At 38.6% G+C, this 16561-nt stretch overlaps 1 long non-coding RNA gene across 1 annotated transcript; it reads left to right on the top strand.

The window, feature by feature from the left end:
• Positions 1-1491: 1491 nt before the first annotated feature.
• On the top strand, positions 1492-16241 carry LOC128312844 (uncharacterized). The gene is made up of 3 exons (XR_008292663.1): positions 1492-1626; positions 9663-9809; positions 15955-16241. It is a non-coding gene; the product is annotated as an uncharacterized LOC128312844 (long non-coding RNA).
• The last annotated feature ends 320 nt before the right edge of the window (positions 16242-16561 follow it).

The raw sequence follows: 16561 nt of genomic DNA, 5'->3' as shown, positions 1-16561 counted from the left end.
AACTGGCCTCAGTTTACAGAACTCGCCAAAGGTCAGGATCCAGACTAAGGCAGTTAATCTCAAGAGCCTTTATGCTCCACTACTCCTAAGCCCTACCTTTTTGATTTCACAACTTAAACAAAAGCCCAAAGGAAAGGCCTTTGGTTAAGAGTGGCCAAGGATTTGGGTAGTGTTGTTCTTTATTTTCAGCCTTTAGGAAGTTGGTACATCTTTGTACCCCTCAGGATTTTCGATCAGTAAATAGAAGGAAACGGCAGCTGTGAATGTGTTTCTCTATTCCAGATTTTTATGTTCTGCTCCCTGATGACACACTGGGTCAACTTCAGTACCCATCTCACGCACACATCCCCACACACTCACATGCACACACGCAGACACACTCACATGTACTGACACATGCATACGCACATGTGCGCAGTTTTCTTCTTCAAAGTCTTTGCTCGTGATGTCCTCACTGTGGAGAATACCTCTCAGCAAGTCTTATTCTGCTACTCTCTCTCACCTCATTCTGATTCCTCCACGCATCTTACCAGAATCAATTAAGAAGTAACCTCCCCAGGAAGCTTCTCTTTGTCCAGCAACGGTCCCCAACTGTCACTGGGATAGAGGAACCTCCACTGTGCCTCCCTGGTACCCTGCACAGGCAGAATTACTGGATTGATCAGGCTGCTTTTACAAATCGTCTCTCGGGCAGCTTCTTGAGGGCAGACAGTAAATAGTTAATCCTCCTAATGTTTGTGCTTGGCACACAGCTGCCTCTTAAAAAACATGTGTTTGAGAGGATGGGTAAAATAGGTGATGGGGATTAAGGAGTGCGCTGGTCGTGATGAGCGCGATGAGCGGTGATGTCTGGAAGTATTGAGTCACTATATTATATGCCTGAAACGAACACTTTACGTTAACTGTACTGGAATTTAAAATTTGAAAAAGCATGTGTTGAATAAATGAATGAGTACATAAATGAGTGAATGCAAATGGAAAATGGGGTGAAGCTGGAAAAGGACTTTGTCACTAAGCCACCTCATACCATTTAGATTTTATAACATTGGTCAGAAGTGCTTAGTCAAATATTTTGAGAGCATTTTTTCAAGTCTGCTCAGCCAAGAGAATTCTTAAATGAGGATTGGTACAGGGGCTGAAGCAGGTGTGGAGGGGCCATAGCTGTCATGAGAGAGAAGCTGCCTGGTCAGAGACTAGAAACGTCCTCCTTTCTGGTGGCAGCATCCTGAGTCAGGTGAGAAGGATGCTTAACCCAAGATGACAGGACTCATGCAACTGAGGGCTACCTGGAGAGCTACTCAGCACTTTAACGTGTCTTATGGGGGAAAATTCATCTCCCTGTGTATTAAAAGTGATCAAACGAGAGAAAATAAGTGAGTAATGATGTTTGAAGCTGTGAAGTAGAATGTTCTGAACTATGGGAAGAAAGCTCATATAACCTTTAAGCCAATCTCCTCTCTACTGCTTGGCAAAGTGTTAACGACATTTTTTTTTCTTTTCCAAGGACTTTTACAAGTGGATTGATGTTTGACTAAATCAGACTCTGGACTGTGCTGCCAGTTTTCACTGCCTACTCACTGTGGGGGCTGTGGAGTAATTCTAACAAAAAAGACTGTCTACTAAAAAGTAAGGTTACCGAAAATGTTATGAAAAATTGGTAATACATTAGAAAAAAACCCTGAGTGTAATGCATTTTTCACTGAAGAAGAGAGAAATGTCTCCGTTAGTCTGGTAAAGGAAAATAGCTCTGGATGTTGAATCAGAAATCTGGACCCACACCTAAGCTGTGCCTTCCCCTGGCCAGAATCTTAAGTTATTCAGCTGCCTTGGAAGTTGGTTTTCTAATCAACAAAATGTCACAATAATGCCTAGCTCACAGGATTATGATGAGCAAATGTGTGTGAAAAAAAATAAGCTGGTGTCTGAGACCAACTGGATAATGTTAGTATCTTTGTTATTTAGTGGAAATTAATTACTTAACCTGTTTTAATTGCTTAAAAAGCTACAGTGTTAATTAATTGCTTGAAAAGCAATTGTTAAATTGTTAATTTAATTGCTTAAAAAGCTACCAAAACATGTCTTTTGATTTGAGTCAATAATCTCAACCATAATTTTAATCAATTACAAAATTAAATATTAGGTTCCTAATACATTTCAATATAGTATTTAAATTTTTTTCAGTATTTACTAATCCTCAGCACAAGGGGCTAAGTGTGCTTGTTTGGGAATCCTTGCACAGGGAAAGAGCAACATTACAAATATAAGCCAGGACAGGGTCAGTAGCCAGATGATCTTTCAGCTTGGCCTGATTTTCCCCGGCATTCCTCAAAAACTAAGGGAGGGAAAGGAGCACAATGTAACTGAGTGGGGTAGAACTCTCTTAAATCAGCCAACACAACTAATCCCCAAATGCAAACTCCTTGGTTCCACTTCACTTCTAAAGAATCAGAATCTCTGAAGGTAAGGCCAGGATATATGTATTTTTATTTTTTAAATCTTTATTATTAAAAAATTAATTAATTTTATTTAAATACAAGTTAGTTAACATATAATGTAATTATGATTTCAGGAGTAGAATTTTGTGATTCATCACTTACATATAACACCCAGCGCTCATCCCAACAAGCACCCTCCTTAATGTCCATCACCCATTTAGGCCATCTTCCATTTAGCCCCCCCCACCATACCTTTCCAGCAATCCTCAGTTTGTTTTCTGTATTTAAGAGTCTCTTATAGTTTGCCTCTTTCTCTCTCTTTATCTTATTTTTCCTTCCCTTTCCCCTATGTTCATCTGTTTTGTTTCTTAAATTCCACATATGAGTGAAATCGTATGGTATTTATCTTTCTCTGACTGACTTATTTTGCTTAGCATAATACCCTGTAGCTCCAACCATGTTGTTGCAAAAGGCAAGATTTCATTCTTTTTGATCACCAAGTAATATTCCATTGTATATATATACCACACTTCTTTATCCATTTGTCAGTGGACATTTGAGCTCTTTTCATAATTTGGTTATTATTGATACTGCTGCTATAAACATTGGGGTGCATGTGCCCCTTCAAATCAGCATTTTTGTATCCTTTGGATAAATACCTATTCATGCAATTGCTGGGTTGTAGAGTAGTTCTATTTTTAATTTCTTGAGGAACCTCCATACTGTTTTCAAGAGCGGCTGCACCAGTTTGCATTCCCACCAACAGTGCGAAAAGGTTCCCCTTTCTCTGCATTCTCACCAACATCCATGGTTTCCGGAGTTGTTAATGTTAGCCATTCTTACATGTGTGAGGTGGTATCTCATAGTGGTTTTGATTTGTATTTCCCTGATGATGAGTCATGTTGAGCATCTTTTCATTTGTCTGTTAGCCATCTGGATGTCTTTTTTGGAAAAGTGTCTGTAGGATACACGTATTTTTAAAATATTTATGTTTTTATTTTATTTTTGAGAGAGAGAGACAGAGCGTGAGTGGGGGGAGGGGCAGAGAGAGAGGGAGACAGACTCTGAAGCAGACTGTAGGTTCTGAGCTGTCAGGACAGAGCCTGACGTAGGGCTCAAACTCATGGACGTGAGATCATGACCTGAGTTGAAATCAGATGCTCAACCGACTGAGCCACCCAAGTGCCCCAATATATGTATTTTTAAAAGGCTCCCAGGTGATTCTTATGATCCCTTTGAGGAGGCATTGTCAGAAGTAGTACTCTGAGGAGGCATTGTCACAGGTAATGCTTTGAGATTTATAGGTAGCTTTTTCTGACGTCAATAATCACGATTCTAAAGCCCAAGTTATAGCAAAAGATATTTGTCAAGTATGTAAAATTCTGCTAGAGCTAAACTGCGAAGAATATTCATATGTTATGTAAGATGTCATTCTTTTCTTTCATTTATTAACATGTGGTCTTCTTTTGAATCTTAATTGACTCTTAGCAATAGAATTTTAATATTTCTTTTATGTTGGTGTACTGCCTTCTTCATTCAGGAAACATCTGTGAGTTAGGTTTACTCATTAAAATAAAAATCAAAATAAAAAAATTTAAAAAATTATGCCTTCAAGTTGCTTGCAATCTAGCATGAGAGACGGGCAATGGAACAGGCAGCCATGGTGCAGTATTGAAAGTGCAAGGATGAGGGAAGCCCTAGGATTCATGTGGGCATGCAGGAAGGCCATAACCTGGACTAGGATTAATCACACCCTGGGTCAGCATTGGCCTTGGAACCAGGCTACCTGTATTTTAATTCCATACATACAGTGTAACAGCTTAGGATATGTGACTTTAGCAAATCATGCCTCTATACTCTATACTCTATACTCTATACTCTATACACTAAACTCTATACTCTATACTCTATACTCTATACTCTATACTCTAAACTCTTTACTCTTTACTATACTCCAAAATGGGGTTAATATTGGTGCCCAAGTCATAAAATTGTCATGAGAATTAAATACGATGGCACGTGTAAATTACGAATCCAGTAGTGAGTGCTCAGTATACATTGACATACGATAGCTACTGAAGACATCTCAACTGAGAGCTGAAGAGTGTCTAAGAATGAGCCCTGAGAACAGAAGGGATCATCTAGGTCTATTCAATCTGATAAGGTCTTGCATTGTTAATACCCTTTTGCAATGCTAAGAGCCCCCCTCACTAGAAACACACACATAATACAAAGTCAGAAAAAAGTTAAATTACTAGTCTGGCAGGAAACTATAATATACTCATCCTCTTTGATTAGTCAATTGCCAATGTGAAATAAATAAGAATGAAAAACAATTTAAGTTTTCATGTGGATTTCCCTTTCGCTTATTTCACTAGTCTTGCATTTTTTCCCCTGTGAGACTATGTGTTTGAAAATTTTACTATGCTTAATGATTTAGCGAAACAGAACACATTTTGTAATCATAATAGTCTCAAACAGCCTTGAGGATACTTTTATGATCTATTTTTTCCTCCCATCTCTTTTCTTCCAAGGTGTATCTACTCCTTAATTTTATTCAGTTCTAAGTTTAAATCTCAGATTCAATGAAAAAATTATCTAGATTTTTAGTACTCCTTAGAGAAAAATGCTGGTGTGCATTTTCCCTATTTTGTTACCATCGTTTGTTCAAGATTTTTAAAACTCAATGTCTACTGTGGTGCTATTTCATGTCTGAGAGAGCAATACTGCTCCTATTCCCCAAGACTGGTCTGAGTCAAAAAAGAAGTGAAATCTGAACATTTCAATGACAATATCATGGTATTATTTAAACCTTACTGACATCTAATAATGAAATAGGCTTTATACGTTAAGTAGAATTAGGTATAACACTTGTTAGGTGAATTTATTTTACTTGGACTGACAGATGTGTAAACTCACACTTGAGAAGTAGAGGACAAATGATACTGGCAGATGAAATCTGTCAAGTAACTGAAGTTCTGTAAGGATGAACTGTGTTACCTCTAATCACAATTGGAGGTGATGAGATCCTTGGTGCTGCTTCTTCTCTCCTGGCCTCCTTATTTCTCTAACTCTTGATTAAGATGGATCATATTTGTTCCTGCCAGTCCCTGTTTAAATTATCAGTGATAACCATAGCCAAAATCTTTGATGGTGATGAGTGGGGGAGACTTACCCACTGAGAGCATTTAGTAGAAAGCCAAACCTACAGCAGTCTGCTGTAAAAAAAAAAAAAAAAAAAAAAATTGCTGCTTTATTGGTGATGGAACTGATATCCTTTTTTAAAAATTTCTTTTAATATTTATTTATTTTTGAGAGAGAGAGAGAAAGAGAGAGAGCGAGTCGGAGAGGGGCAGAGAGAGAGGGACACACAGAATCCAAAGCAGGCTCCAGGCTCTGAGCTGTCAGCACAGAGCCCGACACAGGGCTTGAACTCTCAAGTGGTAAGATCATGACCTGAGCAGAAGTCGAACACTTAACTGACTGAGCCACCCAGGTGCCCCTGGAATATTTTTATAATGGATATGATTTCTGTGAACCAGGAGTGCAGATATGAAAACAAAATTGGTAGCATTCTTTATTTTTCTATAACTCAAAATAAATATTATACGTTGAACTCCCATTTAGTCCGATGGCAGAAAACTTAATCTGGCCATTTTCCCACAAACTTGGTCAATTCAGGACTTTTTTCTTTTCCCTGGAATATTGTGTAAATTCCCAGGCTACTAAGAGAGCTTCCCAATGCGGGTGGGGTTGCCATTGCTTGGTGTCTGATACACTGGCATCTGTCGAAGGGTGTGACACCATCCTCAAGGCATGCAAATCTGATATACCTGCTTCTCAAATTTCACCTTTTTCCCACATCCTCCCCTGCCCCCAGCACACTAACCTTCCCAAAGATGGCTGTGACTGGATCTGCTTCTAGTTTAAAGGTGGAACTGCCTTCTGTGGAGAATGCCACTCCTTCTTCACAACCAAGATGCCCCTTTATTATTATTATTTAAAAAAATTTTTTTAACGTTTATTTATTAATGAGAGACAGAGACAGAGCACGAGCAGGGAGGGTGGAGGAAGGGGAGACACAGAATCCAAAGCAGGCTCCAGGCTCTGAGCTGTCTGAACAGAGCCTGATGCGGGGCTCGAACTCACAAACCAGAGATCATGACCTGAGCTGAAGTCAGACGCTTAACTGACTGAGCCACCCAGGCACCCCAAGATGCCCCTTTACAATGTGAATTCTCTCTTGTGCTCATGCTCTCTCTCTCCCTCTTAGCATATTTTCCTGTCTTTTGAGGAACGTGAAAATTCAGCTCTTTCACCTCCCCACTATAGGCAGCAGGAGGTCTGCCAGGGGCTACCTCAGGCCCCCTGTCTTCCTGGAACTACACTTATCATTTTTACCCAACTGCTATTGCATTTGCTGTGATAGGGAAGAGAGCTGAGAGGGGCTTAAAGCCTCTCAGGTCCCAGATGGGAAGTGGGGAGCAAGTTCTCTCCACTTTCAGATGCCACAAAATTTATCGGAGCGCCTGCAGCTGTATTGTTCTCCCCTGTGGCAGATTGCATTTTCAAAAGATAACCACCGGCTGGGCCATATCTCCCATCTCACATGCCCTACTTACAATGGGACTTTGACATTCCTCTCACTAAGTGGTCAGGTGGGTCTCTGTCCTTTCCCCTTAAGCCCGGGCAGGACTTTGTAACCACCTCAACCAGGAGAGTGTGGTAAAAATGATACTATGTGCGACTTCCCAGCCAAGTTATAAAAATGTCATGCATTTCTGCCTCATTCTCTCTGGACACTTACTTGCCTTTGGAGTTCTGAGCTGCCATGTAAGGTGTCTGGCTGACCTGAGGCCACTGTGCTTCAAGGAAGCCCAAACTGCACATATGTAGCAGAGACCATAAAGGGAGGCCCTGAGACTGCATAAGAGAGACCAGGTACCTGGCCAGCCCCAGCTGATACACCTGACCATTACACTCAAGCCACTGTCTGATTGCAGCTAAATAGGAGGTTCCTGAGGCAGAAGCGTCCACCCAAAACCTTCTTGAATTCTTGATCTGCAGAAACTGTGAGAGATAACAGAGATTGGCTTTAAGCCGTTGAAGTTTCATAGTAATTTGTTATGAGGTAATAGACCATTGGAACTTTCTTCCCTCCATCGATTTAATAGTGCTTAGTCGAAATGCTCTATTCTCAAAGACCTACATGGACACCTGACCTTCAAATCCCTTCCATTCCCAGTGCTAGCCACATAATCTGTGCTGCTGGGAGTGGGGATAGAGGCGGAATGGACATTCTGACTCTTCAGTTCTTCTCTCTCCAGGCTATCGCTTATGGCTTTTTGTTCTTTTCCTCAGCTCTGCTCCAATTTTACCTTTGGGTATCAAAACTAAACACAAAAGTAAAAATGAAACACCCTTTCTTTTGCCAAAAGAAAAAAAATGACCTCTAAAACGATTTTTTTGGGCCAGGATTTTCCAAGGCTTACTTAGAAACTTAAAATTTAAGAAATGGATTGTTTGGTTCATTTAGATGTATTAGCACTCCTCCAAGGCATTGGATGTTGCTAATTAAATGGAAAGAAGGGTCAGGAAATTTGTGTGTAAGGGGAAGAAACTTTGATAATATCTGAATGCTTGATCTTATCACTGTGACAAAAAAACAAGAACAACGAACAACTGCAGGGAGTCCATACTACAAACTAGTATGCATCAGGTTAAAAGAATCAGGTAAGTCTATGTGGATCCTGGAAATATTGTTAGGTGAAGGAAGCAGATTGCAGAAAAATAATAAGTATGGGTTCATACCATTTAAGCAAAAACATTTCCTTTTTTTAAATTAGTTTTGAGAGAGAGAGTGAACATGTGCAAGTGTGGGAGGGACAGAGAGAGAGTGGGGCAGAGGGTCCAAAGCGGGCTCCACACTGACAGCAGAGAGCCTGATGCGGGGCTCGAACTCACGAACCTCAAGATCATGACCTGAGCTAAGTCAGACGCTTTAACCAACTGAGCCACCCAGGCACCCCTAAGCAAAAACATTCCTTAAACACAATAACAAAACAAATGTATATACATATTTGTGTGTGTGTGTGTCCATGAATGAATATATAATCTTTAAGCAATCACTTTTAACTATGGTGAGAGCACTGACTTATAGAAAAGGAGCTTTCCTTTGTATGGTTTGAACTTTTGTTTTTTAAAGTATAAATTTTGCAATTTAAATTTTTAAAAATTGTATTAAATTTAACAATAAAATGCGCTAAGAAAACTGAGCCATCAGATAGATTAATAAACAAACATTAATAAATAATGCATTAATAAACAAACATTAACAGCCACAAATATTTAGATATACTTTATGGAGAAATATAACATAGATTAAAGTTCAAATCAAGTTTTGAAATAATATAAAAATCTTACGTATGTAAGTTTTCAAGTCATAATATAAGAAAAAAGTTATGGCAAGTCTCCCAAAATGTCATGTTTTAAGATACTGTTAGAGTTTGTAAATACCATTTTTGTTGTGTAGCCAGAATAATCATTTTTCTCATGAAATGTGACATAGACATTAGTTAATCCTGAGTCTCTTAGAATTATTGCAACAACTCAAAACTAGCCACATCATTATATATTAATTAAATCAATGTATATTTAAAGAGTGGCTACTATGTGTCTGGAACAGAAATTGGTCATATTTTAGAAAAGTGTTGGTCCCTACCCCTGTGGAATTTCTAACCAAGTGGATGAGGCAATAATTATTTATAATCACACAAATAAACATATAATTACAAATGTATTAGGTTTTCCGAATCAGTGATTTATGATCTCAATCAGGGGTGATTGAGAAGACATTGGTAATGTTCAAGAAGACTTGGAAATATCTGGAGACATTTTTGGTGTCACAAATGATCGGGATTGGAGATGGGTGGTGCTATCTACAGGGTAGAGGCCAGAGATTCTGCTCAGATCCTTCAACCCATAGGACAGCCCTGTCTCCCACAATAAAGAATCATCCAGCCCAAAATGTCAATAATGCCAAGGTTGAGAAACCCTACTATAAAGGAAAAATGTAGTGTATTTAGGAGCATATAATGGTGGTAATTGGTGATTTAGGTATGGCCTCTCTGTTATTCAGTACAGAAGCTCACAGAAAGGTAAATTATCCACCAAAGAGAAAGGGCGTACATGTTTTGCCTTGATTTCTTTGCTTGCCAACGTACACAGGAATAAAACTTCAAATAGGAAAGACCGCATCCCCTTTTCTAATGAGGAAGTCAGAAAATAAGACGAGATTTGGCAAGCCCCAACTTGAGAAATGGAAGCAAAGGATGTAACTAGAAACCATCTCAGAAATCTAATCAGCCTCACAGGGTAAGAACCATGATTATCAGAAACTCGACTTTCTCTTATTTGTTATTTCAGTTGCCCCCAATTTATTCGAGATTAAAAGCAAAAGCAAACGAGTAAACAAAAACAAAACCCAAACCCAGACCAACTAAAAGAGCCTATGTGGCTGACGTCGAATGCAGCATGGCAAAGGGGAACCAGGCAGATGGAGCTCCATTCTGCAGCTAGTCCTATAGAAGAGCACAACAGCCAGAGAGCTATTCTGTAAGTGCAATGCCAGCTGACCAAAGCCAGGAGGTTCTGGAAAAGGAGAAAAACATGAGAATAACCCAGGGTTAACAACATAAAGATCCACCTAGAATTTACCCGTGGTACATTCCTAATGGAATTATCAGCTTTGTCTATCAGGCTCATGTCTTGCTAGTTGGTTGGTGAGATGATAGTAGTTAATGTTTGAGTTCACCAACTCTCTCTTTTTTTTTAATTTATTTTTTAATGTTTATTTTATTTTTGACAGAGACAGAGACAGAATGCAAGAGGGTTAGGGGCAGAGAGAGAGAGAGAGAGATGCAAATCCGAAGCAGGCTCCAGGCTCTGAGCTGTCAGCACAGCTAGAACTGTGCTCGAACTCACAAACCATGAGATCATGAGCTGAGCTGAAGTTGGACTCAACCGACTGAGCCACCCAGGCACCCCTCAGTTCGCCAACTCTCTTATGTAAGATGTTTCTGGTGCCCTTCTGGAATTTTCCACCTGTACAGGGGAAATGTGGAAGAATAGAGCCAGAAGAACATTCTTAACAGGAGAATATAATGTAAATCTATCCAGACACTAGAAGGTCATCACCAATCCACCAAATGACAAGTAGTCTTTTTGTCCCTATACAGTCAAAATTAAGCCCAGTGAGGTTTTGTAACTCTTGCCACATTCCTGCCTGGAGAGGTCTGCTCCAAGTTCAAGTTCTCTCAGAGAAAGGAAAATGTAGACTTTCTCCCCTTTCTTCACACATGTTGTTCAACATCTCTTAGACTTTCCATGCAAGGCCTATAAGCCAAAGGTATTAACATCCCTGGTAAATGGGAAAGAAGCTAACTAGCATAAAATCAAATGGTTAATTCTTTTTCATCATGATGAAAAATTTTCTACACACCTGTGCTACATGGTGGCAGTTTTTCATGAAAATCATCTTGGGTCACATTTGAGTTAAAAATGATTACCACAGCATCATTTTCTTTTTAATTTGACTTTTTATAAAATGATGTGTAGTGTAGGCTTATTTTTTTTCAAAAAAACAGGTAAATACTATAAAAATTTGAAAAATTCCAAATAACACAAAGGGGAAAATAAAAACTTCTTTAATTTCATTCCAAGGCAATAAACATTATTAATATTTTAATTTTTTCTTATCTCTATCTTTAGTCTATGGATATGTTACTAATACATTTTAAAATGAGATGAAATGGATATAAAGAATTCATGTTCCAAAATATATGAAGAACTTCATTTTTGAAAGTTATAGGTTACCCTGACATATTTCTTCTTCCCTAATACATAAATAAGCAAAGAAGCTTGAGAACTGACATGGAACAAAGAGAGGTAAAAATATATCTGTCATATGATTTCCAAGGTGCTAAAATTTGGTCAAAATAATTTCTTCTGTGATTAATTTTGGGCCCAGAGTTTTTAATATTTGACATTTCTATAAAGGGACTATTGTAGAAATAGAAAATTCTGTCTCTTTTCCCAAGAGAATTATTTATTGATTAGCTCTAGCTTTGCAACCTAAGCACTTGGTACTTATTTGCAAATGAGTCACTTAATAGGACCACCTACATGTAACTCAATTATCTTTGTTTTCTGCAGAGAAAAATCAGTGAAAATTGTATTTGTGCTAATCTGTAACCTATTACTTGAAATTTATCGTGAGTCTAAAAATATTAGTGAATAGAATAGCATCCCATTTCTTAATTATTTCATTTCCTGGCAATAGGTGACTTAGCCTTTGGTGCCCAGATTCATCCTGGCTAACCCCATCTCTTATTTTAGCTGTGGCTGTTGTAGATGGGTCTATGGAAGCTTCAACTCACAGAGGGAGGGAGAAACCCCTGACCCAGGGGCTTTATACGTGTGCTCCCTGTGTGCCTCACAGACCCCAAGTACTGGCAGGATGTTCCTTCGTTAGTACATATATACAACTCAAAACCTTGGAGCAGTTAATATCCCTGAAGGCAACTGTCAACCAATGGGGCCAGAAGTTGATGGAAAATTTCCTCTGTCTTCCATGGTCACAATTCTAGGAGCTATCCAGTATACTTTTCCTTGGGAGAATTGAACCCTGTTGTCATAGCACTGATGTCATTAACACATAGTTTTATTGGCTAGTCCTCCTTCTGTGCCTCATGCTCCTCCCCACTCCTGCTCCCTGGGCTCACCTCCCAAATAATTGCTTACTCACAAACTCTTCATCAAACTCTGTTTTCAGGAGAATCCAATGAAGATAACAGGTAAGGGTGGTCTAATAATTTATATACAAATAACCTTCTAATGAAATTGAACCATCTTGTTCTGTATAGGAGATCAGAAGTATGTTAAGTGGAACTTTAGAATACATGCCCTTCTGGGGGTGCCTGGGTGGCTCAAGCATTTAAGTGTCTGAGTCTTGATTTCAGCTCAGGTCATGATATCACAGTTCGTGGGATCGAGCCCCATGTCAGGCTCTGCACTGGCAACACAGAGCCTGCTTGGAATTCTCTCTCTCTGCCCTTCTCTGGCTTACATGCATGCTCTCCCTCTCATTCTCTCTCAAAATAAATAAACTTAAAAAAAAGAGAAGGATGCATGCCTTTTTGAGGAAGAATAAATTCAACCTCTAAATCTGAATTAAATTTCTGGATACTTTATTCAAACTTCTAATGTGAGTTCATATCTAACACTACCAATTACTGGCATAGTCAGTAATTTCCAACATCAGAGTTTCTAACATCACAGAGACTTAATTTAATCATCTCTATATTAAAAGTAATGATATCTACCTCAGTAGATAATATCTAACTCAGAATGGAATTGAAAGTGATAAGCTGTAAAAGGTAAGAGATCATGAAGCACCTTGCAAATCATGATGAGAAGCCTGGATAATATTTTGAAGCAATGGAGACTTGTGAAGTGTTTAAAGAATAACTGATTAGGGGCGCCTGGATGGCTCAGTTGGTTAAGCATCTAATTCTTGATTTTGGCTCAGATCACGATCTCACCAGTTCATGGGTTAGAGTCCTGCATTGGGCTCCGTGTTGACAGTGCAGAGCCTGTTTGGAATCCTCTGTCTCCCTCTCTCTCTGCCCCTTCCCACCTCATGCTGTCTCTGTCTCCCTCAAAATAAATAAACTTAAAAAAAAAAAGAATAACTGATTAGATTCACACGTTAGAAAGAATGACTGGTGGTAGAATAGTGGATGGAAATGAGGGCATGAAGAAAGGGCAACTTGATAGGAGAGAGTCATCAAGCAAGTGAGAAATGATGGTAACACAGTCACCTGAATCAGAAGTGCTGGAGTAGGGATGGTGAGAAGTGGGCACCATCTTTGACCGAGAAACTTGGTGACCAAATTGGTGTTGGGGAAAGAACGGTAGAACCAAAGGTGGCACCTGTGTTTCTGTCTTGGGTCACTGCCTGGATGGGGAGCCCTTTGCTGAGCTGGGACCACAGGAGGACGTTGAGCAGGTTTGGTGGACTGTGGTGGGCCTGGATCTGTGCATGTTGAGTTTGATCTACCTATGACACTTCGTAGCAGAGTACAGTTGAAAGAGGATGGAACCAGAAGGATTTCCTACAGGAAGTGACAGCTAAGGTGAGACCTGAGAGAGTAGAGGTTATGGAGATGAACATGGGAGCAGATGTGGACATTTAAAAAGACAGCTCTGGTAATGACAATGGGAGTGCATATACAACGAATAAGGAAGTGGCTTACTACAATGCAGAAGAACCAAAGGCTGGCTGACATCCAGAACTGCTAAGAGATAGCTTTTGTTTTTAACACTGAAGCAGAAGACTGACCTTTGTAATGTTATCTGTATTTTTTTCAAATGGTTATAAACAAACTATTTCTCCTTAGATCCAGCCATTTTTCCCCCCACAGCCTCTTTAAAAATATTCTTTGCTCCCTAAACGCTGGCATTATAATCCTCTTTAGTGTCTTTACTTCATAGCAGGGAGTTACTGAGCTGTCACATAGAGGCTGCCAAGGCCTAAATGGTATTCAGAGCATTTTCCAGAGGCAAAGATAGGGCTGTCCTTCACTTAGAAATTTCATTAGGAATTATACACCAACAGGAGTATGGGTGTGGAACATTGAGTGGCACAATCTGAATTAAAATTGGTTTGGTTGTGAAATGGCTCTCTTGTTTAAAAACCACATCCTTTCAGAAGAACACAGAGAAAACCAAAAGCTTCTACCATATTCTTCACAAATTTAAATATTTATAGCACATTCGTTTACTTGGATCTCTTTTATTATGCCGCCTACAGACTTGAAAACTACTGTAGATTTGAAAACATGTTTGACCCTTGGTTACATGATGAATCATGTAATAATGACACCGCAGTTAAGTTACAAGAATAAATGCAATCAGATACTTGGGAGAGAGGGAAAAAGAAAATTCTTAGGTGGCAAATCTAAATAATGAGCTAAGGGATAGTTGCCTGAAAAAGACTTGCTAAAGAAAGGCATCCAACACATCCATCAGTAATAGAATTCTTATTTCCTTTTGCCTTAATTCTGCTACAAGTACTGTGGATGCTTAATTATTCTGACATGTGATCTTTCTAGCTAGAGGAGTTAATATGCTAAGGCTTGGGAGTCTGGATTTAATTTTGCCCTAAATGAGCATGGATTTAACATTTTTTGTTTTTGTAGCTAAAGATATTTTAAACGTTATACATATGTGTAACACACATAAATATACACATACATAAGCACACATATATACCTATATGCATACATACATAAGTATGTATACATACATACACAGATATGTAAATATACATATATATAATTTCATGGCTTCCAGGAATATACTTTTAAATAGCTTTAATGTATGTTTGTGAAAGAGCTGAGCTAATTACTGCTCTGTGGTGATTTCTTAAGAATGTCATAAAACAGTTTTAGAAGATCAAAGGAAAAATGGACTCTCCAGGACATGTTTAAAAAGGTATTGTCATTTCTGTTTGATAGGGATTAAATCAAGACATAAACAAACTTGGTTTGGTTGACTTAAATATGTCGTATGCTTTCTTAGAGTTTCTTGTTTGCTTGTCCTTTCTGGATTTTAAGAGTTCTTTGATTTTGTCAACATTGGCACACTCTAAAAGGTCAGCCTGATACACTATGGGTTTCATTAGTGCTTCAGCTTGCTATTATGAAAACATTCCCGCTCAGTAAAGAGTTTGAGATGGACACATTTTCTATACTTTTGTGATATTTCAACATATTCTGAAATAATAAAGAATTACGTGGTTGCCTTAGGGTTTTATTAGACTTCACAGGATTATTGATTTTTGTTGTTTTTGTTTTGGCGATCACAAACTTTATTAGTTAAATAAAGCACGTTCAACAAAGATGTTTGTGTTTTTACTAAACCCTTGCTCCTTGCTATCTTTCAGAGTAACAAATGATCCTGAAGACTGAATGTCTAATTTTTGTGGATATATTTTTATCTATGGTTTTCATTTCTGAAGAGTGAGATCTGATCGTCCAAGATGCCAAAGTCTCTCCAACCCATCCCCCTCTTTAGGAAATTACTCTGTGATGCGTTTTTAGCAAATCAGGCAGAACTGAAGGAAGGGGGAAAATCATCTGCCATTGTTGGTGTGTGTCTTGCATGACAAATATGTTGTCAAAGAAATACTGAAGGAATACCAAGAAGAAGAGACATGATATAAAATAAGTCAGAAAATGAGATGTAGAGTTTATATTTTTACATGAAAAAATATTTTTGAAAATTAGAATCCATTAATGCAAAAAGTGTATATTGATATCTCTAGATATAAGTCCCTGCCCTTTCAGTACGGTTAGGTTATCTTAGTGATTTGGTTCAGGCAGGACTATGCCTTTCTTTTCTTGAACTGGGTGCAGAGCTATATCATTATATTTTTTATGCTTTTCACCTGCTGTAGCCTACATAAATCAGCAAAAGGAAATTTGGCCTGGCAGAAGAGACAGATCACAGATCACAGCTGCAGAATCTAAAATTCCTGATCAAACTGATCAACAATGTAAAGAAGCACATACATTTGTAAAAGGTTCAGTGGCTTTATCTTGGGATCTTTCTAAATAAAGAATCCCTCTACCAGATCCAGAATTTGTAATTTATTATTAATAAGAATAAATATTTCAGTGTCTGTGCATGTTCATTTGCGTATCTGAAGAGGTTAGTGATGAACACTTAAAGCTAGCGGTTTGGTTTGCTTGTTGATTGCATAGTGCACACGTGCATGAGTGACTACATGTCTATTAGTCTCTAAAAAAGCCTGGCCCTCAGGCAAGACTGGATGTCCATGATTCTAGGATAACATTCAGCTATCAGTATCCCATTAATAAATAATATTATTTGCACACTTTGAGCCTTCTCCCGTAACACCAGACCTGTCTTACCTAGCAAATTCCAGACTCAGCTGATACCAAATATGTTACTTTTAGATAAGATCTGTTCCAGAATCTGGACTATTTGATTTCTAATCCCAGGAACTGGGTCTTTCTTCCTTAAGGGCAGGCCATCCTGTC

Source organism: Acinonyx jubatus, chromosome F2 (assembly GCF_027475565.1).
Source record: "Acinonyx jubatus isolate Ajub_Pintada_27869175 chromosome F2, VMU_Ajub_asm_v1.0, whole genome shotgun sequence".
NCBI lineage: Eukaryota > Metazoa > Chordata > Mammalia > Carnivora > Felidae > Acinonyx > Acinonyx jubatus.
This window is presented reverse-complemented; position numbering and strand designations above follow the sequence as displayed.